General features: G+C 38.8%; 1 protein-coding gene across 7 annotated transcripts in view; it reads right to left on the reverse strand.

The window, feature by feature from the left end:
- The window catches only part of adgrb1a (adhesion G protein-coupled receptor B1a), a 163,097-nt gene extending 139,112 nt beyond the window's left edge, over nucleotides 1-23,985 (reverse strand). For 3 of the 7 annotated variants that reach the window (XM_044116706.1, XM_044116710.1, XM_044116705.1), the window contains exon 1: nucleotides 23,436-23,981. The gene's annotated coding sequence lies outside the window, so the exon portion shown is untranslated. Of the gene's footprint in view, nucleotides 1-23,435 lie in introns of all 7 variants that reach the window. The other 4 variants (XM_044116707.1, XM_044116709.1, XM_044116712.1 and 1 more) reach the window with 3 other exon arrangements.
- Between the last annotated feature and the right edge of the window lie 1,274 nt (nucleotides 23,986-25,259).

Here is a 25,259-nt window from a genome sequence, read left to right on the forward strand (position 1 = left end):
TTTTATCCAAGATGGAATCTTGCAACAACTCATGAATCCTTATTTTGTTTAGAGAAGAATCACTATGGCTATACAAACCATTTTGGCTGTGTGAAATTGATACTTGCTTATTGAATATCAGACTTTGTCAACTTATATATAGGTATTATACCTTCAATTTATCAACCTAAATTACAAACAGAATGTTTATTGATTGCTTAATTGTTCTTGAGAGATAACATTTCATATCTTTTTTTTTAGCAGAACCCATCATTTAATTGGAAATATTTCACCACCAGGAATGTGATATTCTAGTCCACTGTACCAGCTTCAGTTCCTGATTACTTTTTTTAGCTGTTTAATCTGCTCAGTATTTTTCTTCAAAGGAAATTATTGTCATGACATGATTTTTCTATGCACCTTACTTCTTGATCCCATTTTAGATTGCATGAATTTATTGGCCAGTCTATGTAAGCCAATGTTCTCTTGCAGAGCACAAGCAGGTTGAAAACATTTGGAGACATCAACTACATCTTAAGATCTTTTATTTTTTTAAAGACTGGGAAGATGAACTGCATACCATATTTCCCGCACTATATATAAGGTACATCTTTGATGAATGGCCTATTTTAAAACATTTTCAAATATAAGGCGCACCGCATTATAAGGCGCACAGAATAGATGCTACAGTAGAAGCTGGGGTTACGTTATGCATCCATTAAATGGCGCTGCGCTAAAGGGAATGTCAACAAAACAGTCAGGTAGGTCAGTCAAACTTTATGAATAGATTACAAACCAGCATTCTGACAACTCCATTCACTCCCAAAATGAATAAACAGCTGTTTTATTATTTTCCCCGAGGTAAAGTCAGAGATGTGGTAACATGTAGTGCAAAATTTATACCACATAGTGGAGGGGAACTTTTCCTCGATTGAATAACCACGTAAAAAACTGTCTGATGCTGTTACGGTAAATCAAACCTTAGTGAAATCACAATATAGTAACACTCTAAATAGTGCGAAGCAATAACAATATATAAATAACTCAATGTTGTTCAAACATATACAATATACACTGATTATGTAGACCAGTGGAGAATGGGAGGTAAACACATAAGTCAGTCTTGATCTGATATTTTCTATACTGTTAAATTAGTGTGGATTTTATTTATATTTGGCTATTTTTAAGTGCCAGGAATAAAGTGGACTCTTAAATATAATTATCTACTTACTAAAGATCCTTCATATTCACCAAAATTCTCAAATTGCAAGATATTTATGAACAGATAAATTAATAGCTATTGTTATCTTAGGTTTACTAGATTTGGAAAATGAAATAAACTAAAAACTAAACCAAATTTATTGAAACGTTATGAGCATAATTTTTAGCCTAATCATTCACACAGACTTTACTGGCACCTTGTCAGCTGCCAGTATGCAGCAGATTTAACTGTAAGCAGTACACGGATTTGGTGTGAATGCAGAAACACCTCTGTGCTTGAGACACAACTCTAACCTATCGTGCTCAAGCAGGGCAATCAGGGCTTTAAATCCAGGCTATTACTGTAAAACCTAACATACAACGATAAACAATGAGTCTGTGTGGTAGAGCTGTAGAAAAGAGCTCTACCGTGTGTGTCAGTAGTGTAATAAGAGAAAACAATAACCAAAAAGGATCTAAAAGGATCAGATCAGATCTTCTGCAAATCTTAAGTTATTTTTAGAGCAAATATGATATTTGATAGGGAGAGGAAGTAACCCACTGGAAAAAAAGAAGGTGCTTTTTTATCCTGCTCTCACTTTACTTGTAATATTAATATAGGACACATTTTTTTTCCAAGAGTTTATTCTGACGGTTTAAAATTAATATCATATTTTACTGACTGGTTACACAATATATCAGTCAAAGCTATATTTCATAGACAGTATTGTTGCTTTTCTTTGCAAGACTTAGGCTCACCGCTAACAAGGTTAGTTGTTTTTGACAACTAATCATATCTCGATTATTTGTTTGCATCTCTACACCCACAAGTAAAATTGCCAGGCATAAATAATGATATAGTTAGCACCAAATGATCTGCTGTAGTTATTAAAAACCTGAAATTGAAGAAAATTAGTGCAGAACCAACGGCGGTTTAAAATGCGAGCATCATTCTGAAGGTCTGAACTGTGCAGCAAATCGAGTCAGACTCTGGGAGCGAAGATAGTCCATCGAGGCAGCACAGACCCTCACTGTCCTGTGGCTCTTACTCAGCTGGTTTGTGGGTGTGTGCGTGTGTGTCTGATAATGTGAAGAGATTTCCCACGGTTAAAGGGCTCTATTGAACAAGGCCTTGCTCCTTTCCCCTCATTGCCATGCAAAGGGACCAGCTGCCTATCCTCGGCCATGACAGCTAAAATATTTAGCACTCTATTCTCTGGGGACATCCTGACTGACCCTTCCTCACAATCCTTCCTTCTCTAATGTCCACTTTTGTTCCTACTTCATCCATTGTTTCTTTTTTTTTTCATCACTTGTTTGTCTGGACTTCCTGTTGGTGCTGGTTCTGGTCACGATACACTGGTTCTTCAGATAATAGACTCATTGAGTGACAGATTTTAATTCTGTTCCGTTCTAATGATATTTGCTCTCCCAGCAGTGTGTCACACACTATCAAAATGTCACAGGCAGATTTACAAGTGCATCAGCTACCAAAACAAAGCTTATTTTTTTCTGCTGTTTCAGGAGGCAGAACAATCCATGTATACTACAAATCAATGGAGGGAAATGTATAGCTCTCACCTGATGACCTAGGATTATAGCCTTTGGTAGCATTGTGTGTAAATATTGCTAATTAAGAAATATTGCAACCGTTTTTGATTGTATTGATGAACATTATTTGTTGCAGGCAGTTTGTCATGTACTTAGGCTAATTCTGCACCTTGCTAATATTTATTTATGTTTTCCCAGTTTTAGTCCTATTTGTGCTGTATGATAAAGCACCTGAAGCATGGATCTTACATCCTGACTATTGAGGAAAAATGATGTACAAATGCTAATTTTGACTAAAAAAAGTCAGTCTAGTCTAATGTTTGTGTTACTAGCCTACAGTGGGATCAGGAAAACTTCAGCTGTCCTCCAAGCACTCACCACTAGAGGCAAAACTGAATGTTTCAGCTCAGTTGCTTGGCAGTTTTTGTTTGAATTTGTTATGACAAAAGTTTTCAGCATTTCTTTCTTTCCTCTCCTCACTATCTCTCTCTGTGTCTTGTCTGTCTCCCTGCCTTTGCTATCTGAGCAACACTTGTTTAAACCCTTGTGGCATGTTGTTGTGATCCCTCTGCACAGAAGAGAAAAAAGAAGGGCCTTTAGAGTACATTTACCCAATGCCAGCAAATACTACTGCTGCTCATCTCCAACTACTGCTCAAAGGATTGGGTTGGAGAGTTGGCACAGGACCTCTGTGTTCCCCAAAGTACTTACAGATTTATTCTTTTTCTGCCAAAGAACATTTTCAGATCACATGAATTTTAAGATCAAATAATGATCATTGGAAAGTGCCTGTACCCTAAACTGCATGTGCCCCTAGTGGCAAAGATGATGACTGAGTGAGAACAAGTCTCTTAGATCACTGTAGCCCACTCCTTTTATTTTACTTTTTTACATAATTGTAAAAATCCAGGAATAGAACAGGATTTTCCAGCAGGAATCACCTGTTTTTGGCCAAACCGAAAATTCTTAGCTGGCTTTAAGTCATTTGAGATGTTTGACTGGGCTACTGTTAAATTACCTTTGTCTTTGTTTTGTTGAACTACTGGTTGGCCAGTTGTTATGATACTGTCCTGCTGTATGACACAGGAGTACTTGGATTGTTTGTCACAAGTGTTCATTAACAGCAGGAGCATAACACAACCATCACAATGTCTGACAGCAGCTGTGAAGACATTCAAAAGCATGCTTGCATTTTGCTTCAGAACAAATGTGGGATTTTTACTCATATTCTTATTTTAGATGAGCTCAGAGACTTTTGCTGAACATGGCTGTGAATGGTAAAATGTTTCCAGGATCCACTCTAAGGTAATGAGTTGTAATTTGCAATGTACCATTAACTTGCATTCTACCAGTCTCTAACTGCCCTTTAAGCACTTTGTTACTTAACCTTGCCTGACTCTTGTTAACACATTAGAATAACAGTTACTGGATTCTTATAGACTTTTGCTGTTCTGATAAAAGCACAAAAACTAAAGCAGTCTTTGATTATAATGCTTGAATAGGTTGAAATATGTACAGTGACTTCTTTGTGATGTGTGAGCTGTGAGAAGATTTCAAAGATTTATGTGTGCTGCATCTGTCATACATCCAATCAAGCAACGCAAAAGCATAATTGTAGTCATTACAAAGTCCAAAAAACATCCCTCATGTATTACAAAATACTACACCTTCTCTGTTAAACCTTATGAACGAACATGAACATGGAATTTCTTGTAAGACAGACCAAAGAAATAAAAAAAAAACAAATCCAAGTGTTTTTTTTTTCTAAAATGTGTTTTTCATATGTAGGTGTATTTCATTATCACCCAGCCTGATGCTCTTCATCAGTAATGTCACTACAAGCAAAGCTGATATGATTTTTTTAGTATCTTGTTTTGTGGCAGACTTAAAGTGCATAAATGTGAATAAAGAAGTGAATTTTTGAAAACATCATATGCTGTCATCTCTATGCAGTGCGTCTCTCGCTTATAATGTGTCTCTGGTCCGTACAATACGTGTGTGTACTGGAAAAAAGTGTGTATAACCTTTCCTGTGACATTGGCTCATTTAATATTTTCCATAATGATTCTTTACAAAGTGCCCAAGGAGGTCAGATGATGATTAGTTGAATCTACCAAAAAAGGTCAAACTGCTTCCAGTTCCAGTCACTTCAGTCAAGTGACATATTCATTAGGATCTGTTGATATGACACCCTTCTCCTTTTCTCTATGAAGCATCTTGGAGATGTTCATGCTGTGAAATTGCTTTACTTGTTTCAACAAAATAAGGTAGTCTGACTTAGCTCTCATTAAGATTTCTGGCATTCAGCAAAAATAAATAATTTGGGAAATTACTATTGACCTAAAACAACAGGTCAGATTTAACTTCAGACATCCATCCATCCATCCATCCATCCATTTTCTGTTCACCCTTGTCCCTAATGGGGTCAGGAGGGTTGCTGGTGCCTATCTCCAGCTATGTTCCGGGCAAGATGCTGGGTATTCCCTGGACAGGTCGCCAGTCTGTCGCACGGCAACACAGAGACATACAGGACACACAACCATGCACACACACACACACAGTAGGGAGAATTTAGAGAGATCAATTAACCTGACAGTCATGTTTTTGGACTGTGGGAGGAAGCCGGAGAACCCGGAAAGAATCCACGCATGCACAGGGAGAACATGCAAACTCCATGCAGAAAGAACCCGGGCCGGGAATCGTACTCAGGTCCTTCTTGCTGCAAGGCAACAGCTCTACCAACTGTGCCACTGTGCAGCCTTAACTTCAGACAGTGAGAGAAAAATTTGCATGTGTTTTATAAGGCCGTGACTTTAAATCGGTAAATTTAATCAACGGATTACATGTTTATATTATTACTGCATTTGTTTTTACAAACAAAGGTTCCATCTGAAGATATTCTAATTGATTCCCACCACTACACATATCTGCACCAAAAATGTGTGTGTGTGTGTTTGTTGTGTTCCCCTCAGTCTGTATCCGTGGTGACTGGCCACTGTGTACACGGTTGATTACACACACTGACAGGTTTGCTTCATCACTGTACACTGAGCTTGTGGTGCCTACCTGATCCTCTCTTCCTGTCACAAAACATTTCCTTTCTAAAGAGAGCTGCGTTTTTAAGCTTTTTGTTGTTGACTAAAACTGTTATTTCTGGCAGCATTTTATTTCCACTTCATATCCAGACATTAAAGTAATGGACTGTGGCATTTTCGTTTGAATTACAGTCTGTTTGCTCCTCTCATGTTGATGAAAAGTTTAGGAAGTTCATAAAACTTTTAACATTTGGGATTCTTCTATCAGGAAAAACTCATTGGGTGCAAAGCAAGTGAGGCATGTTGTTTCCTATTTCTTTGGCACAAGTGAAAGACTTGGGTAGTTGAGATAAGCAGTAGCTGAACAGACAATGAAAACAATGCCTGCTGCAGAAACTCAGATTTCATCAACATTAAAAAATATCTAATCTGCTCCTCCGGCACATGCAGAGATGAAGCGTTCAGAGATTCCAGAAAGGGCAGATGGTGGAGAGGATGAAATGAAGGCCAACAACAAAATCCCTTCCAACACATTTAGCTTCTTCATTAGACACCAGAGAGGGGGGAGAGGGAAGTACAGACTGTTGATTTGGTATCTGTCTGTCAGTTTTTGCCTACTGCTCTCACTTTGACCTGGAGCCAAAGCCAAACAATGGCTGTGTATCAAACAGGCTGCTCTTTGGCAGCTTGATATTCTGCTCAATGCAAATTCGGAGTGTCTCAGTGATTCTCTGCAGCCTCTGGAGCAAACAGATACAACGCTATCAGAGGATAAAAGCAGGCTGGGGCTAAATGTCAGAATGACAAATACGGACAAAGCTGCTGAAAAAGAAGCAACGCATCATTTAACAATTAGCCCCCGTTTACCTTCAAATGCTAATTGAAGACGTAATGTGACACTGCGGCCATGTTGCCATTAACAGAAGCCAAATGACTAGTCATGTAATGTGTATGTCAGCAGCTAACACTTGTTTTCAACACGTGCTAAGGGATTTCAGTAAGCTGTGAAGTAGGGGTGCATACATGCAGAACATATCCAGTACTGTCCTGTTGCTTCATGCCCAACAAATACAGCATTGTTTCATACCTGAACACATGCAGAATGTTTACGTGTGGAACTGAATGCGAAGTGCAATGTTCTGCAGTAACACTTTAAAAAGTGACACGGCTACAAAACAGAATGGATCCCCTGGTACTCACTAAACTCTCCTATGTGAGAACATTAAGGTTTCTCATGCAGCTACAGTGGACAAACAAATGTGGACCGAACCAGAACTTGATGTTGGTTTTTCCTAAATCCAGAGCTTATAGGCAAATGCTAAGGGTGCCATGGATTTAATAGGCTGCAATGTTTTTATTTTTCTCCATAACAATAGCCTACAACTGTTACTACTTTACATATTATAATTTGGTGATGTTACCCAATTCCACTATACCTAAGCTAAAGTAAGGAATATTATTCAAAAGATACTCCTTTAGCACTGCCTTTTGCAGCACGCAAAGAGCACAGCTCAGCTGAACCAGCGTCCAGCAGCTGCAACCCAGCAGACAATGATGCTGCTGACTCTAAGCACCCACACCAATCAGCATAGCTAACATGCCATCATGTCAGAAAGGAGTCTTTCATCAAAAATTGTAAAAATTAATTTGTTTTGTACATGAGATAGTCCCCAGCTGGAACATTTTACTGTGTACCTGATACAACAGTTAAACTTGACACACAAATGAAATATGTAGACAGAGATGGTTGGCATGGACGCTTCCCTTGGCTCACTGGGGATTAATTTCTGCTTCAAAATAAATCTGATGAGATGCTGGGAAACCCTATTGATGTGTTCAAGTTGTGCTAAAAGGAGTTAACCTATTAGCAAAGCCATTCAAGCCTAAAATAGCATCTCAGTGCTAAACTTGGAGCAGCAGCAGCACAGACGTCCCCGATGCTAATGTCAGCATCCACAGTTCACATTTCTAAGGTTCAATGAACAATCAGGAGTTCCTGAAACACTGGAAAGAAGCAAGAAATGCCTTCATTTTTGACTTGATATGCTGCTATGTCTGTGTATTCAATACTTTAGCAGTACCAAATGGTTTTTGAAACGAAAATGTTTAATTCCTATAATTATAATTTTTGATTAAAATGCAATTTTTTATGTCATTAATTCCAAACCTTGCACATCAACACAAAAAAGCAAAGGCAGACCAATCCAATGAGAGTCCAGATTCTTGTCTGAACTTTCCTCAAACATAAAATGTAGCATATAATGTATAAAGAGCATTTTGAAGTTTAAAAAGCTGATTATGATTATTTAGTATTCTGAAACACATACATGGTCCTGTGTCTTTTTGTTGAAGTAAGAAAATCTGCGGTGTTCAGATCCTCATTGATTACCTCCTGACTTGAACCCCTGAGCTTCATAACTTTAAAAACATTTTTTTTTTACCTGGCAAATTTGTCCCTGAAACAGATGCTTCATCCAGCATGATTGTTTTGGCGATACAGAGCTGAGCCGATCCAAAGCGTGGAGCCAAATTATGCTGAGATATGCAGCAGAGCCATACCCAGGACGCCTACAGACTGCGGTACACACACACACTCACACACGACTGCACACGCACATGCAACCCCACAAGCAGGCACACACAAAGCGGTGTGCAGAAAAACAATTAGTTTTCAAAAAGCCTAAGAAACCAAAAAACTAATCTCCTAAAAATTGTGTCAGCTAAAAAACTCTTGAAGTCGACCAATTATTATTATCAACGCCATCAGTTACTCTGAAAACACAATTCACAGCAACCCTAATTCGGATATTTGCATAAAAAGCAAATGGAACAAGAGCTTCATTTTTATATTTGAAATATTTTGTTCACCTGGTTCAAAGCATGAAAACATTTTAGTTCCAAGGAAATATATTCTGCTGCTTTTCATGTGTTCATCTGCTTGTGTGTTAACATAAAATGATGGTCAGCTTAAATTTGCAGTTTTTTTATTCAGTTTTAAATAAAATTTTGTTTATCTTTATCTTAAGATAAATTCCCTTACTGTTTTTTTAATTATATGCATCCATATTTCCAAAGCAGTGATGTGGACTCTTTCAATATTTTGGGGTTTGTGTTGACACCTGTGGGTAAATGGTGAACAAAAAAAGATTTATTTGGGGTAAAGTAGAGCAGGGGTCACCTACACGGTGCCCGCGGGCACCAGGTCGCCTGAGGGGACCATGTCAGTCGCCCACAGAGCAAGTTCAAAAAAATAGCCATCGCCATTATGGAGCACTGGCAAAAAATTATTTAATTTACTGTTTTTACATTGAATTAATAACATTTGTTTATATTTAGATGTCTTTTAAAAGTAAATTATATATATATATTTTTTTTATAAATTGCTTTATGCATAAAACTCTTTTCTATGGTTAAAGTTCAGAGCTGCACAGACGCCTGCAGGATATTATCGGAGGGCAGCAGCACCTGCAGGCTCCACCCACTCTGCCTACCTTAAGATTTTCCTTGAAGTAATAAAAAGAAAAGAATAACTTCTGAAATTTTTATTATCGAACAATCTTTACAATTAACAAAATAGTGGAGAAAAAGAAAGATCTTATGTGTCAAAACATCTTGTACTTAGCACACATCTGAGTCTGTGGCGGTGGCCAGGCCAAAGCTTAAATCTTATTGGTCAGTTTGCTTTTGTTTATTTGGCGGCTTGGCGGTTTTTCTGTAAGCTAAAAATGAATGAGCAGGTTGAACCTCCCATAGTTCTAAGAGTGGTTTGGATCCCGGCAGAGTTTTTTACTGTGTGCGGTTCTGGCGGATCACCGGTTTATGAACTTCTTTGACATTTCCCGAACTGGAGAACTGATGGGTCACCCGTTTGTTGACATCTGCCTCTCTTCCTCAGCATCGCGCTAAGACTGTGGATTAAACAATTCAATCTAGTTGAAACGTTCCCCAAAAGAGTAAAAATTAAGCAAACATTGTTGCTTCACCTTTTCCTTCTTTGGACGTCTGACACCAGCTGAACCTGGAAATCTACATCCTCCTCTTTCCATGTATCTCACAGGTAGGCTTTGCTTCCATGTCTTTATTATTTAGCATTGTTTGTGTTAAAAAAAATAAAAAATAAAAAAAAATAAAAACGAAAAAAAGGGTGCCCTGCTTTAGTAGTTTAGGTTTGTGCGGCTTTTGAATGAAGTGCACATGATGTGTGTTGGAGAGGTGGTTGTGCTCTTGCAGGTCAGGTGCAGTGTCTTCATCTGTGACATTTTTTTTTTGACATCTGCTGGTGTCAGCCAACAGGTGACCCCACTCATCATTTTTAGCTGACAGAAAAAGCAAACTGACCAATATAATTTAGGCTTTGCCGTGACCTTTGACCTCCACAGACTCACACTGATGTAGGCTACATACAAGATATTTTGGCACAAAATAACTTTTTCTTCTCTCCGCAATTTTGTTAATAGAAATGAGGGTTGAATAATAGAAAGTACAATAACTTTTCTTTGCTTTTTTTTATTTAAAGGAAAATCTCACAGTGCATACAGCTGTAGAGCTGCAGCTGCACCAATCCATACTGTACAACTGACTTGTGGGCAATTTAGAATCACACAGAAAAGCTCCAAAAGGAAATCAAACTTAAAACTTTGAACTAAAAACGTCTGGTCACATAATAGCAATTAACCATGTCTTCCATAGTAAATCATTACTGATAAATATTGTGAGTAGTCTCTAACATTAATATAATTAGACAGCATATATGTATTATTGTTATAAAGCCTGAGCCAAGAAAATTTATGTCTGTATCAAGCAAGTAGCCCTTTATGTTATTCTGTACCCGTGAAGTAGCTCCCAGTCTCAAAAAGGTTAGTGATCCCTGAAGTAGAGAGTGTGAAAGTTAAGCAGATCTTCAAGCTGAGAAGACCTGAGAGGAAAATGGGAACAAAGAGGATCAGAGAGGAAGAGGATAAAGAGGAAGAGATATTCAAAAAGACAGGAGAGGAGGACCAGAGTGAAGAAGAGCCATTTGTTAGAACGCAATCTGATAGAGAGGAAATAAAACCAGTCCAGAGAGGACAATAAATATGTAGATACAAAATGAAATATGAACACTTATTGCTTGAGAGAGAATATAAGACGATGCATAAATTGCCTCTTTTGTTAATTTGTTTTCATCCATCATTAGCTCATCATGCAAGAACAAAACAGCAAATTAACAAGTGCTTAAGTTGGCAAAATATGCTATGTTCAGTTCCAGCTGTGATGTCCTCTAAGTGGAGAAAAAACAACATTATGGATGAAATGAAGTGGAGCGTCAGCACACAAACTACATGGCTTCTTTTTCAGGGAGACAAAAACTTTACCAAGACTTTCATGACTCATAAGAAAAATCGCCACCTGACAACTGTGGATCAATATTCAGAGGAAAGACAAGCAATTTTATGAAACTGTACAGGAAATTCAGTCACTCCTTGTTAATTTCTGAATATGAAATTCAGGAAATACCATCTGGAAAGTAATCAGAATCTTCTTGGAAGCCTGGAAGCAGGTATCTGACTTGGGCTTTGTGGAACTGGACGTAGACAGAAAAATTGTCTGGTGATGAGAATTGACCAACATTTAGCTTGATTTCTAATGGCACTTTTAATGACTCTTAAATAAACCATTTACTGATGACTCCCATCTTTGTTCTGAATCAGCCACAAATGTCTTCACAGTACGATATCACTTCAGTTTTCGCTAAATATCTAATGTTTTCATACCTTGTCATACAGCACTACATTATCTGATGATTTTCTTCAGCAGAGGGATCCTTTCTCTTTCCCATATTGCTTGGAACCTGTGGTCTGCTTAATAATGTGAAACATCCTTCTGAAGTAGATTTCCTATAATTGAGCTCACTAGACAAACTAATCAACCAGCTCTCTGAAATTAATTATAGTGATTCAAAGAACCCTGACCCACAATATCATCTATAAATTTAATAGCACAACAAAAAACGTAATCTTTATGACACTTAAATCCAATTTGCATAAAAATTTGGAACACGGTGTACAGGCATATTTTGTTGAGTTGGTGTCAGTGTTATCAGGTTGTGATAACAGCAAAACTCTTGAGTGTAGGGGTAGTTACTGAGAAGCAAGACACAAAATTAGCATTAGCAAAAATGAAACCAGCTGAAGGACAGAAATGTCAAAAGCTACTTAGAAGTTTATTTTCTTCAGAGGCATGCCGGTTGTTTGTTCAAGCTGCTTTGATAGGAGAAAGTAAGACTGAAGACATGAAGCAGAAAAATTTATATTTTGAATGATTTTCAGCTGTGAACCTTTGCCTATCGTTTAACATGTTGAATTTTTGAAATATTGGCAATCTTTTGGAAATGTCAGAGAGAATACACACAAATAATACTGTTTTGTGAATGAAGCTAACCTTGCTAATCAAATATGTATGAGGAAAGACAGATTAGTCAACTCCAAATCAAGTTGTCTTTGAACATGTTTATTAAATTGTTGATGACACATTTTGTGTGATTTTACCAGGTACATATGGTACCTGGTAAAAGAAATAACTGTCACTTTCTGGAATAACAGTAGGTGACCATCTGACTGGACAACCTCCTTTGCTTCCCTGCTGTGACATTTTATGCGCTCTTTCTGAGTGTCATGCTAAAACCAAAGGAGGGTTAAGACTACTGAAATGACAGTTTACAGAGAGAACTTATCAACAGGTCAAAGATAGAAGCTGGAGATCAGGTGCATTTCCATTTACCTCAAACATGCAGGAAAAGGAACCTATTGATTTCCACTCTCCCTTAAAGCCCCAAAACATCAGTAAATTCAATGTTTCCGACTTTCTGATCCTGAAATTACAGAATGCCAGAATCTCTCAGACAGGAATTGCAGCAATGAATTTTCAACTGGGGAACAAAAAATTATTTATCTACATTTTTGTCCAACACAATTTCAGGATTGGCCATAATGCATTAGCAGATAGAATTAAGTGAGTGTGAAACATCAACACAAAGAACAAGCTCTGCGGTGAGGCAGAGCCCACATCTGGTGGAGTATGCGGTTCAATAGGGAGAGTGGTAATAACCCTGATTAGTTCCAGTGTTGATGGCTTCTTATGGAGCTTCCAGGGGAGAGCTGAATAGAGATGGAAATCAGGGCTCAGCCACGGATGATTATCCAGACACTCCAGATCAAAGATTTCCCCTGGACTCATCATAGCAGAGCAAGAATAGATCATTTCACCCTGCACTATGAAACTACCTGTGCCTGCTTTATTGGGATACTTCTGAAGGAAGCAGAACTGTTCCAATTTAAACAAACAAGTATCAAATAGAACAGCATGCATCTGCGTGTGTAGCAACTGCTGCGCATATGGTCATCAATTTATGCAGCCACAATAACTCACAGAATGTTCCTAGAAATGCTTCGTAGACCATCCATGGCCCTATGGCTACTGAAGAAATCAGCAAAGTGCCAGGAGAATAAAACTACAGCAATGACACCATAATGTGTTGATGATAAGTGATGCTTTTAGCCAAAAAGAGGGTCACGCCACCACTGAGAAAGCTGTGGAGGAAGCAGAGAGAACCATCTGCGAATTCACAAGCTAGGTGTGTGTGTACAGTATGTGCATGCGGAGGAGACGCTGTGAAAATGCCCACGTGCGTTTGGCTCATTTCTGTGGCATTTCAGCAGCTAACAGCGAGTCACAGGAGAGGAACTGGCGTGTTGCTGGACAGAAGTTCAGCTTCTTTTAGCTCACGCTAAATGCTCATGTTATGGTCAACTTTTGTGTTCTAGGTTAATGTAGTTACTTCCGTTAGGGGAATATGACACCAAGCAATGATGCTGCAGTGCATTCCCAGAAAAGAAGAGACAAAATTAAGCTATATTTGATCACGGTTCAGGTTTCCTTTTCCCAAACAGAGGACAGTGGTTTACTCTGCTCAACATTTTACAGATTTACATTCTCTCTCTCTCTCTCTCTCTCTCTCTCTCTCACTCACTGGCCACATTTTTAGGTACAACTTTCTTGGCTTCACATCTGCCTTGATTCTTTGTGGCATCTCTAACAACACAAGTTCTGGAAAATCTTCCTTGTTTATTTTAAATCACATTGGCATGACAAATTGCTGCATAATTGTTACTGAATTCTTTTCCTACCATCTGAATGTTGGAGTTGAAATGAAGACTCATAAAACCAAGAAACATTTTTAAAATCTGTTATGGTCTCATTCTGGTGAGCCTGTGTGAACCACTATTTCCCGTTTTTCGCTAACAGGAGTAGCATCTGGCGATTTACAAACTCAGAGTCTGTGACGTCTGGGCTACTTAATTCTGAACCAGGAAGGCACAAATTTCACTCCAGGTCAGCTGAAACCAATAGTTTCAGTTACCCTGAGTTATATTTACCTCAATTGACATATATAAATCATTAGTAGTTCCTCCAGATATTTATTCACCATGGTAACTGCTGAAAAAGAAGTTATGACACAGCAATGGCCTTGCTTCAGTTTTCCAAGAATATTTGTTTGCATATTCAATAAGAAACACATACGTCAAGAGCAGAAAGAGATTCTACTTGGAAGAAAACCAGTTGACCTAAATGTGAAGCTTACAAACCATTTAGGAAACATAATTAGTATGGTGTTTTTATCAGATAACATAAATGAACAGTGATACCATAAAAATATTTCAAGTGACTCATAACCCCTTTGTAATATACTGCAGCATCTCTTTGAGTTATCTTTTATCCTGAAGCATCTGAACCTTTCACAGATTGAGTTAAACATTTTGGTAATCCCAGTCTCAGGCTGCCTACTCTCATCTGACCTCTGACCTCAACAAGGGATTTCCATCTATTAAATTTGGATGCTCGGTTTGCTCTGTAGCTCCACTTGGAGTTACTTTTATCATACTTTTCACTTTTATTTATTTATTTTTTTCATCCAATCAAATTGTCTGAGATTATTCCTCATCAACATAAAATAACTTTAAATAATTTTCTTTTTATACCAGGTTTTCCCTCTAGTTTACATTTTTAGTGTAAGTGATTTATAATGAGACTATAATGTTTTTAGACCAACGTAAGCAATGTCTTGACCAACATTGGGCTTCAAAAACAAAAGAATTATTATCATTGAAGGAAAAGCTTTAAAATATGTGAATAGCTTTTAAACCATTTTCTATGTTTCTGTGCACGTTGTAAATGGTTGGGTTAAATACGGTATAAAATTTTACTTGTGAATTATTTTTTTCTGCAAATGCACATCTCTGTACTAGATACATTTTATTACAGCGGTTTTTATTGTCGGACGCTGAGTAGAGCAAGATATGTATTTGTCATTTCCAGTCATAATGAAACAAACCAAAAACGTCAGCTTGTTATGTGTAGTTTGATATTTTCACCCTCAGGCTTTTCTCTGTTTCCTGTGAAAGTCACATTGGATAAAAACATCTGCTACATAAAATTTGAAATAAAGGTCCAGCTGCCGTAAATAAATAAATAAATAAATAATAATAATAATAATAATAATAATAATAATAATAATAATAATAATAATAATAATAATAATAATAATAATAATAATAACAAAAACACAATGCAACTGCAATGACTCCAACAGAAAATGCTGTTTGAAAAGGGGTTTTGCTCTTTCATGAGTCACATATCGTGCAGTGTTAAAAACAGATCAGGATGGCTTCTCTCATCATACCACACTGAGGTGTGAAGGTGTTTCCTCTACTTCACTCTCAGAACGTGCTAACATGGAGTCAAAAATAGAAGAAAAGAGAACCATGTTAATTAAAGACCCTGATTCACAGACACTCACCTCAGATGCTACCATAGTATTACTGCAAGCACTCAGGGGCTCCAGAAATATGAGGCGGCACCCAGAAGTCAGATGAAATCCTTTCCCTGCCTAAAACCAACAGACACAGAGTGCAGTGCTGCAGACTCTATTACCACACTGACAAAAGCTCATTCTTCTGGATGTATGAGCAGCGTGTGTTTCTGGCACAAGGTGCTAAAAGTCACCTGAAGGCTGTAGCTCCTGGCTGAGAAGCTTTATTTTCAGAACAGACTAAATGTCTAAACGGCGTAAAGCTTAAAAATGGAATCTCACATCAAAGATCTGCTCAGGACAGGACGGAGCCACAGCAGGGTGCCGTATGTCATTTCACAAGAAATCAAATAAAGCTCAATAAGATTTAGATGTTTGATTTCTCCTGCAGTTTCATTTAAACCAGGAAAAATATGAAAATGAAAAATCATAGGGAGACGAAAAGATTAAGGCCGTAAAAAATATGGAGACAGTTTCAGGATGGCCTTATAAAGAAATGTCAGGTAGTGAATTGATCCTGCCATAAAAACACATGATCAACCATCCTTGGCATACAAATCAGAGCCAAATATCATCATTTTTCAGCTGCTGTCTAATCCAGTGGGAGGGTTTGTCTGAAAATTCTGAAAATATGTGAAAATAATTCTTTTTTGCATTTCACACAAGCAAAATAGAATAACCAGGCATACTGACAGGTGTCTTAACAAAATGCATAAGTAAGAAACCACATGACTATCAGGTCATGTTTTTGACCTGACAGTTAACAACATGACTGTCAGGTTAATTGGTCTCTCTACATTCTCCCTAGGTGTGAGTGTGTGTGTGTGTGTGTGTGTGCGTGTGTGTGTGTGTGTGTGTGTGTGTGCATGGTTGTTTGTCCTGTATGTCTCTGTGTTGCCCTCCAACAGACTGGCGACCTGTCTAGGGTGTACCCTGCCTCTCGCCCGGAAAGTAGCTGGAGATAGGCACCAGCGACCCTCCTGACCCCACTAAGGGACCAGGGTGAACAGAAAATGAATGGATGGATAGATGGATTAGTAAATGCTTAAATGTGTTATCATGGCTTTAAGGTCACTTTAGATTTACACAACAATATAAATCGAAACATATGGACTGAATTATTCTACATCTTTACTCTGTGACGAAATAAACAATATAGAATTTACTTAAAATATAGTTGAATTTGTTTCTGGTGCTTGTGAACCCAGTGTTGTACATTGTCTCATCTCTCAACATTGATATTCTTAGCTAACATACAAATCTGGACTTGACCAAAATTACACAGTAAGTGGTGTCTAGCCTTACATGTACACATAGGATCAGATTTAGTAGAACAAACAAATTTCTTCTGATATTCCAGTAGTCATAACTCCTCTTAGCTCAGATTGGTCAGTAGTGTGGTGTCATCTGGAGTCCCTGAGGAGATGATAAGGAATCATGAATGCAGAGTAGGATCAAACTTGGAGGCTTTATTAGCTATTTTCACGGCAATATCTCACCCCCACACACACTCGCTTTTACTAAGTCTATTATGGAGAATTAAAGAGCAATAAACAGATCATTCTTCGTGAGCAGCGGGAAAAGTTTGTTGCACAAAGTCGGTCTGACTTTTTTTCTAAACACCGCTGATGCTGATGATCTCTGGATAGTTACTATAGAGTCAAATTATCACACTGACTACATGGTGCTTTTGGAACATCACAAGCCAAACTTGTTATGAACGGATCCAGCTGAATTCGAAACCACCTGCTTCTCCTCCGCCCGATAGGAAGCTCTGCTGACTCAGCAGATTGAGCGATTTAAGATATTTTCTAGTCAACGTCAACATGATAAAAGTCGAGTCGATGTCGAGTTGACTAGTCGTTAATGACGTCATATAATGCAAAGCTTTGGAGTAACGTACAGGCTTTATTACCCGTTTTCACGGAAAAATACGGCATTTACACAGAACAGCAACAAGTGAAACAACAAAACATCGGGATAGTTTATGATAAATAATAAGTTGCTGGGAAACCCACATTCAAAGGAAAAATCATTACCACAGATCTTTATTTAATCAGCAACATAACATCATAATGTGTTAGTTAGATCGTCACAAAGTTTAACCTAAGTGAAATCAATCCAGAAGCCTTGATGCTAGAGCAGCTGCAACTCCATCTCCTTTTAAAAACACTGTAAAACCACAAATATGCATCCATCTACATATCATTTAAACTAATGTATTAACTTATTTTTCTTGTGTCTTGTGGCGTATACTGTGCTGTCAGATCAGCACAGGCTGTCACCACCGGCAATCACATGACTGCGACTAGTCGACATGAAATGTAAAAACTCGCGAGATGTCCGAGAGTCGACTAGTCGACTAGTCGACTAATTGGTTCAACCCCTATTACACAGTAAGTGGTGTCTAGCCTTACATGTACACATAGGATCAGATTTAGTAGAACAAACAAATTTCTTCTGATATTCCAGTAGTCATAACTCCTCTTAGCTCAGATTGGTCAGTAGTGTGGTGTCATCTGGAGTCCCTGAGGAGATGATAAGGAATCATGAATGCAGAGTAGGATCAAAGGGAAGTTTAAACCATCTCTTCTCTTGATCTTAAAGTGAAAGGATCATATTCCATCTCCAACATCTCTCTGCTTCGTAACTGTATGGCCAGACAGAGATGTAAAGAGGAACAGCGAAGGCAAGTGAGCTGGATTAGCAGAGCTTTTCATGGTGTCATCAGGAAATGTTACTGTAGAATATCATATCTACTGCCTGGATGTTGAGCTGTCATGACGGTCATGTTACTGTCAGACAGCAGCAGTGTCTTCAGTCAGAGGCTTCTTCTGATTCATTGCAAGACAAACTGCTGCAGATGATCCTTCCTGCCCACAGCATCACCATCCACAATGACTCTTTGAAGAGACTTGAATGATATGAAGTGACATTTAATTTACCTTTCATATAAAGTCTATTTGAATTGAACTGATCAGTGAAGTCAACAGTCAAATATAATAACCTAATGCCCTTACACTAAATATTGATTAATAAATGTATACCTGATGTAACACAGCTGGTATTTTCCCTCTATGACTTAACATAGTTGTAAACCATCACACATACATCTGAAGTTTGGCCTTGGCAAATTAAGAGGTTTGTGACCTAAGCTCTAACAGTGTTTGGTTTCTGAAAAAGCAATAAGGTCATTTTTGTTTCAGAAGAACAATGCAAAGTAATAGGTATCACAGTTTAACCTAAAGGAAATCAATCCAGCCTTGATGCTAGAGCAGAGAATAAAACACGATCTGTTCCAAAGGGCCATGTTCTACATTGTTTAGTCTATAAAACATTTGCATTTTTATGCTCATAAAAACCTCTGATAAACAGGCAGTCTTCTTTGTTCCTGCTCTGATGCTTTGATTGCTGTTGTTTCCATATAAAATAGCTGACACAGAGCTCTCCTTTTCTACCTTAGCAACAGGACTGATGAAGTTATCAGACGCTGCTTGCTCTCACAAGACGACAGTCACAACTTCCACTCATGAATGAGCTGCAATACATGGAGAAAATAATAGTGGAACTTCAGTTTTTAGAATTTGTATTTTTCTTGCAACTTAGCGGCACCTTTTCCATGACAACCAACTACCCAATCGAAGCTCATGATAGTTTGTGACGTTTGCATCTGCTGCAGCACCAGTCCAGCCAGGTTGGGAATTACGCTGAATTTTCTGTTAAATAAACTTACATGTTCAATCCCATCTAATGACATTCAGTACATTTGATACGTGAAACCGCTTTAGTCAGTACTTGTTAAATGTTGCGGTAAAATATTTGCAATTGTAGAATAACCGAGTTCCTGATTCTGTTCCCACACGGCCAAGCCTCATTAAGTACCCTCACAAGCCTCTCATTTTGTCCCTAATTAGGGAAACAAATAGTTTTACTGGATCTGGTGGACCTCCAGGTCCCTTCTGGCAAAACAAGAAAAATTATTTCCCACATTACTGCTGACAGGCCAGTGGGACACAGGATCACAGTAGGTTTTCATTTTAACGTCCCTGTGTTTGGGAGTGCATGAATAACCTGTCCGGTAAGACTGATTGCTGGCCATTTACTCCAAAGCATGATGGGTAAGGCATTTTTTAGAGTTCAAGGGCCTCCTAGACGCACATCTTCTGAGTCCTATATGCTCTCTCTGTCCCTCCTTTAATCCATCTTTGATCGTCTCACTGACTGTCTCCTTGTCGCCCATTCATTCATTCATCTCCCACCTTTTCAATGATGCCCCCTGTTTCCCTTCACTGTCTCATGCTGGTTCCTCTGATGTTACAAATTCAAATATGAGTGTCTTTGACAGCTCACAGCCTTGGACACTGTAGCCTTGCTTGAAAAGAGAGTGATCAGAGGACGGGAAGACAGAGGGAGGGCGAGCGAGCCGACAGCACGGGTATTTTCCGAAGCTGCGGGAGAATGTAGATGCAGAAACAAAAGAGGACATCTAGGTTAAAAAAACATGCATGAATGCCTCTGAAAAGGCCAGTGTTGCGTTGTTGGCTTGTCTCATCCCTGCGCCTCGGAGCCAGCAGTGCCTGTCAGGGCACCACTGTTGACTTCCCTTCGCTTATCTCTTCTCTTTCTGCAGATAAAACAGTTGACTGCTAACATGTACCTGTACTGAGGGAAGCCAGGTTGATGTTTGTCAGGCCCTAAACCTGGCTCCGTCCCAGAAATGCTTGTGACTTTAAAACATCTGACAAGTCCTGCATATCAGGCTCTTCTCAGAGCTTTGTCATTGGCCTGATGTGGAAATAATGGCGCCTTGACAAAAAGTGCCATATAACACTTTTATGCTTAATATTGCTTCAATCACTGGATCATGGTATCATCTGGATCGCCGCTAGGTTGAGGTTTCAAACCAGAACTCCTTCAATCTAACCATTCCTCCTTTTTAAATCCCTTTCTATGACATTTCAGGAAAAAAGAAAAGAGTTTGTCCAACCTGTGTGAAGCATAGAGCAGACAGGGAATAAAGAAATAATCTAGTCTTTAAAAATCCCCATTTTTTTTCTCAAAAGATAACAGTCACAATAAACAAATTATATATTTCTATAGCTGTCTGTTTGACATGTCATTTAGTGAGTTCTTCAGAATTGCCAAGGAAAAGAAGTATTCCGGGCGAGAAAAAGATTCATTCATCTTCCTGTTCTCTGTTCTTCAGGAGTGTGAAGTGTAAACTGTTTGACTGGAGGTTTGTTGCTGTCTTACTATCAAGCATCAGCAGCTAGATGGCTGATAATAATAATAATAATAATAATAATAATAATAATAATAATAATAATAATAATAATAATAATAATAATAATAATAATAATAATAATATTTTACTGAAATTCTTTCCTAGAAAAGAGTTTAATTTTCCAACAAGAAAATCAAAAATCTTAATAGAATATTTTTTCTTACTTAAACACATAAACTTTCACATTTTCATTTGGCACAAAATTTGTCATTATGTGTTTTATAAAAGCACATCATGTTTGTACATTTATGAATACCAAACATTTAAAAATGAAAAGCATCATACCATTTTAAACGTTTAAAGTGGTGCCACAGAACAGTTGAGCCAGACTAAACAGATTTTTCTGACAGTAGTAGTGCTGCACTACCCCCTCCTCCCCCACCTGTTGCTGCACACTGCTGGTCAGCAGGCTTACAGAAGGCCACTACAACACATTGTTTTAATGTAACACAAACTGGGAAAGAGCATCCAGCACTCTCACTACAACAACGTTTAAAAGAATGTCTGTAAGGTGCAGAACGTGGTTTCATCCTGCTAAAGGGCAACCTGTTTATTTAATGTACCAGCTGTTATCAACTTATAATATACAATGACAATTAGTGGATATTTATTCTATGGTTAAATCTAAGGACAAAAAAACTCTTCATATAATGTAATTATATGAAACATAATTATAACTCCATCAGTAAGTACGCTATGTTGTTTTAGCTGCAGTAACACATTTCTTTCTTGCTTTAAGAAAGATCATTTAGACCATATGGTAACTAAGACTGTTAATGGATATATGAGCGATGCATCAACTGTGAATAATCACAATAATAATAAAATTCACCAAGAAAGCCATTGGGACAATTTCTTCCGATATTTTCTTTGAATAACCAGCTCCAACTGGAGGTTTTAATGAGTTCCAAACCAGAACTCCATTAATCCGTCTTCAACAGAAGGTGTTACAACACGTTTATGCAATGTAAAAACACCTCTGCATGGACCTTAAAAACTAAGCCCAGTTTCTGATTATGTATTTTAAGATTACATTTTCACGTTAGAGCCAACTGAAAGGGGTTGAAGCCGATTGGTCAGAAATCTCAGCTTTGAGGCCAAACAGCCTTTATTTATTCAACAGTCACCACCTCAGACTGCAACGCACTGGAGCTGGAGCTTAAAATGAGCAGATGAAAGAATGGATGTTCTATAGCGCCCCCAACAGTCTGAGCTAGCCATATTTAAAAAGATTAGGAGATCAAATATTGACTTTGCTTTCCAATGAAAAGGAATTAACAGCTCTTATTAGACTGATATGAATTCCAATATCTGCAATGTTTCCAAACTTGCCTCCTCTGCTGGCTTTGAGTGCCACAGCTTGGGCAGGCTAAGAAGTCCTACTCCAGCTCCAGGAGACTCCAGGGAGGTTCACCGAAGCAGAAAAAGACTGTGAATGTGAATGACAACTCATTTAGAGGCGATGAGGTCTCCTGAGAGGCAGGGCCATCAGCTGGAGACAGGCGGTGCGCCACAGCCTCTTAATCCGTCTCATCCACTGCAAAGACTCGGGTTTCCCCCATGAGCATCACCGGAGGCATGATTTCTGCGTCTGCTCATCAAGTATCACCAAGACATGACTTCAGCACATTTCTGCTGTGTTCCTGCAGATCCAGATCCTGTTTCCAGGATGTTTGAAAGTGGATCCAAGCCACCTGGAAGCTGCAAATAGAGAAATCTGAGGAGTTGACCCGCAGCTCTCCTGATCTCCTGGTCTTTCTTTGTTTATATAAATAAATAAATAAAAACATGTTAGAAAATTATTTTTTTTTTTTATTTAAAGTGTAAATAAATAAACAAGGAATCCAGGAGAGATGCACTGAGCTTACTCCGGACCCAAGCCGCTGTTCTTTCAGAATAATCCAAACTGCGTCGGTAAACGATCGATTATACGTTGGTTGAATATGCATGAGAAAAGCTGTTTGTAGTCCGGCATTTTATTTTAAACTATTCACATTCTCAAGAAAAATATGAGCAATTTAAGTGAATGGGAAAATAACGTGTATGAGAGCCATTTATATGGTGGACAGCGAGCGAGTTCATATAGTTAAGCTCACTTCTTCTCTGTTTTACTGAAGGACACTGTTGCTCTTATTTACCTTCAGTAGAAAAACAGAGAATGGCTCAGCTGTCTTGGTTATGAGCAGGGTTGGGTTCGGGCGACACCGCATCCCCGGAGAGTCGCGACGCGCTGCGTCCCCGCGGACAGACGATGCCCCGAGCCACCCTGGGCTTCAAAGCGACTGGGCGTGTGAGCTTTGAGAATCACTCGGATGTCTCCTGGCCTGGCTCCAGAAACACCAAGTTGCCGAATAAACGACAGCTCACATATTTTAATACTTGACCTTTCTGTGGTATTTTCTGCCCTTTATATGAACAACAAGGGCAACGCGTCCCAAAATGTTTCAACAGGAAACTTTGAGATGACCTGACCAGTTCCTAACACATCGGTAACAGAGAACTGGACAAAATAATACGAATAATAAAACAAATAATTTACCTTGAGTAAATTACCACTCCGTCCGGCAGTGGTCAACGGTCGGTGCGTTCGGAGTGTTCAACAATTCCAGAAGGGGTAAGTCCTGCCATAAGTCCACCAAACGCGTTTTTATTCTGATAAATCTCGCCTCACCCTTAGCTAAATAAGTACGACGCTTCGGGGACGAAGAGGACAGAGAAACTGTCAGGAGTTCAGGCTCTCTGTTTGATGCGCTCCCAGTGCGTAAAACGCATTCAGCTTGTATTCTCCCTGTTTGATTCCCCCACTGCTCCAAAATCAAACTCTTCACTTCTGATAGAAATATCCTTATTACACTTGGGTTCGTCTTCTTCTATGCCTTGTTTTATTTGTTCGTTGTTTGTTTTTAATCCTTAGAGTCTATTTGTCTGGAAAAAGTTAGGCGATCTTTGAAATTGGAAATCCTCTCCGCACGCACGAACGCCTCACGCTCCCCCAGGTGAATGTGAGAGCTGCGACAAAGCCGCAGATCTAAGGGAAGCTCGCGCACGTCTCGGGAACTACCGTCTCCAGCTCGCGGCTCTGGAGCGTCCTTGTCCGTCCGTGTGTCCGCGCGGCGACAGCCAAATTCCTTATTTGGAAGCCTGGATCTCGTGCTGGTATCAAGAGAGCCAAATTACGCCACAATAACTTCCAGGCAGATCTTTCAAAATAAATACATGGTTTAATAAAGCAGGAGGAGGAACCCTTTGAGTAAGCCTTGGGAAAGACTCAGTGTGCAATAAATACACAATACACTAATAATTCAGGCTCTTTCTAAAATAGTTCAGCAATAAAAAATAAAAAATAAAAAAAAACTTTTTACCCTAGTGTACTCTGTGGAAACACAAATTCTTATCAAGTATTTTTGTCTAGTCTACTGTGAATATTTTAGTACACTTGAAATAAGGCGAAATTACATTTTCACCTAAGTATAGGGGTAAATAATACTGCATTTCAACCTAAGTGCGGAGGTAAATAATTCCTTAATATTGATACAGTACTACCGGTTCTTCTGGCAAGAAAGAAAGAGAGAATTAATAAATGAAAGTAATAAAGAAATGAACAAAAGAAGAAATAAAGAACAAAGGAAATAATGAAGGAAGGGAAAGCCCTGCATTGTCACATTAATAATAATATCTATTTTTCTAGATGAAAGCCACAAACACAAACAGGCACGCACACAAACACACTAAAGTCCAGCTGAGACGTTCCACCTTCCTCATGGGAATACTCTTATTTTGAAGCCCAATCACCCATTTTCCTGCCACATTATGTCTTTACTGTGTTCAAAGCTAAAAGGTTTCCTCTCAGTGTAAAATTCACCCATCAGCCCCCTCTTCTGGAGTCAAACTGCGTCAATTGAAATCGTGTTGGGGCTGTGGCTCCACCTTTCTCACATAATGGCAATATGTTCCTAATAAATAGCACCTAGTTTTCCAGAGAGCTCTGAGGACTATGACCAGTGACTTTGACTTTATTTATCTTTTCACTAAGAGCCACTAAGAGAACGGGGTCCCCAAAGTGGGTCCTCGAGGGCCGGCCTCCTGCATGTTTTAGTCCTTTCCCTGGCTTAATCCACCTGGATCAAATGATGGCTCGTTAGAAGGCCTAAGAAGAACATTGACATACTGAAAAGGTGGTTGGTGCCAACAGGGAGAGAACTAAAACATGCAGGATGCCAGCCCTCAAGGACCGACTTTGGGGACCCCTTGAAGCTGGTTAGGCTTAGGCTAAGAGTGAGAAATAGAGGTGGTTTGACAAGGACTAGTTCACAGTGGGTAGACACCTCAGGCAGAGTATTTCCAAAACGCAGCTCTTATCTAT

Source organism: Gambusia affinis, linkage group LG05, assembly GCF_019740435.1.
Source record: "Gambusia affinis linkage group LG05, SWU_Gaff_1.0, whole genome shotgun sequence".
NCBI lineage: Eukaryota > Metazoa > Chordata > Actinopteri > Cyprinodontiformes > Poeciliidae > Gambusia > Gambusia affinis.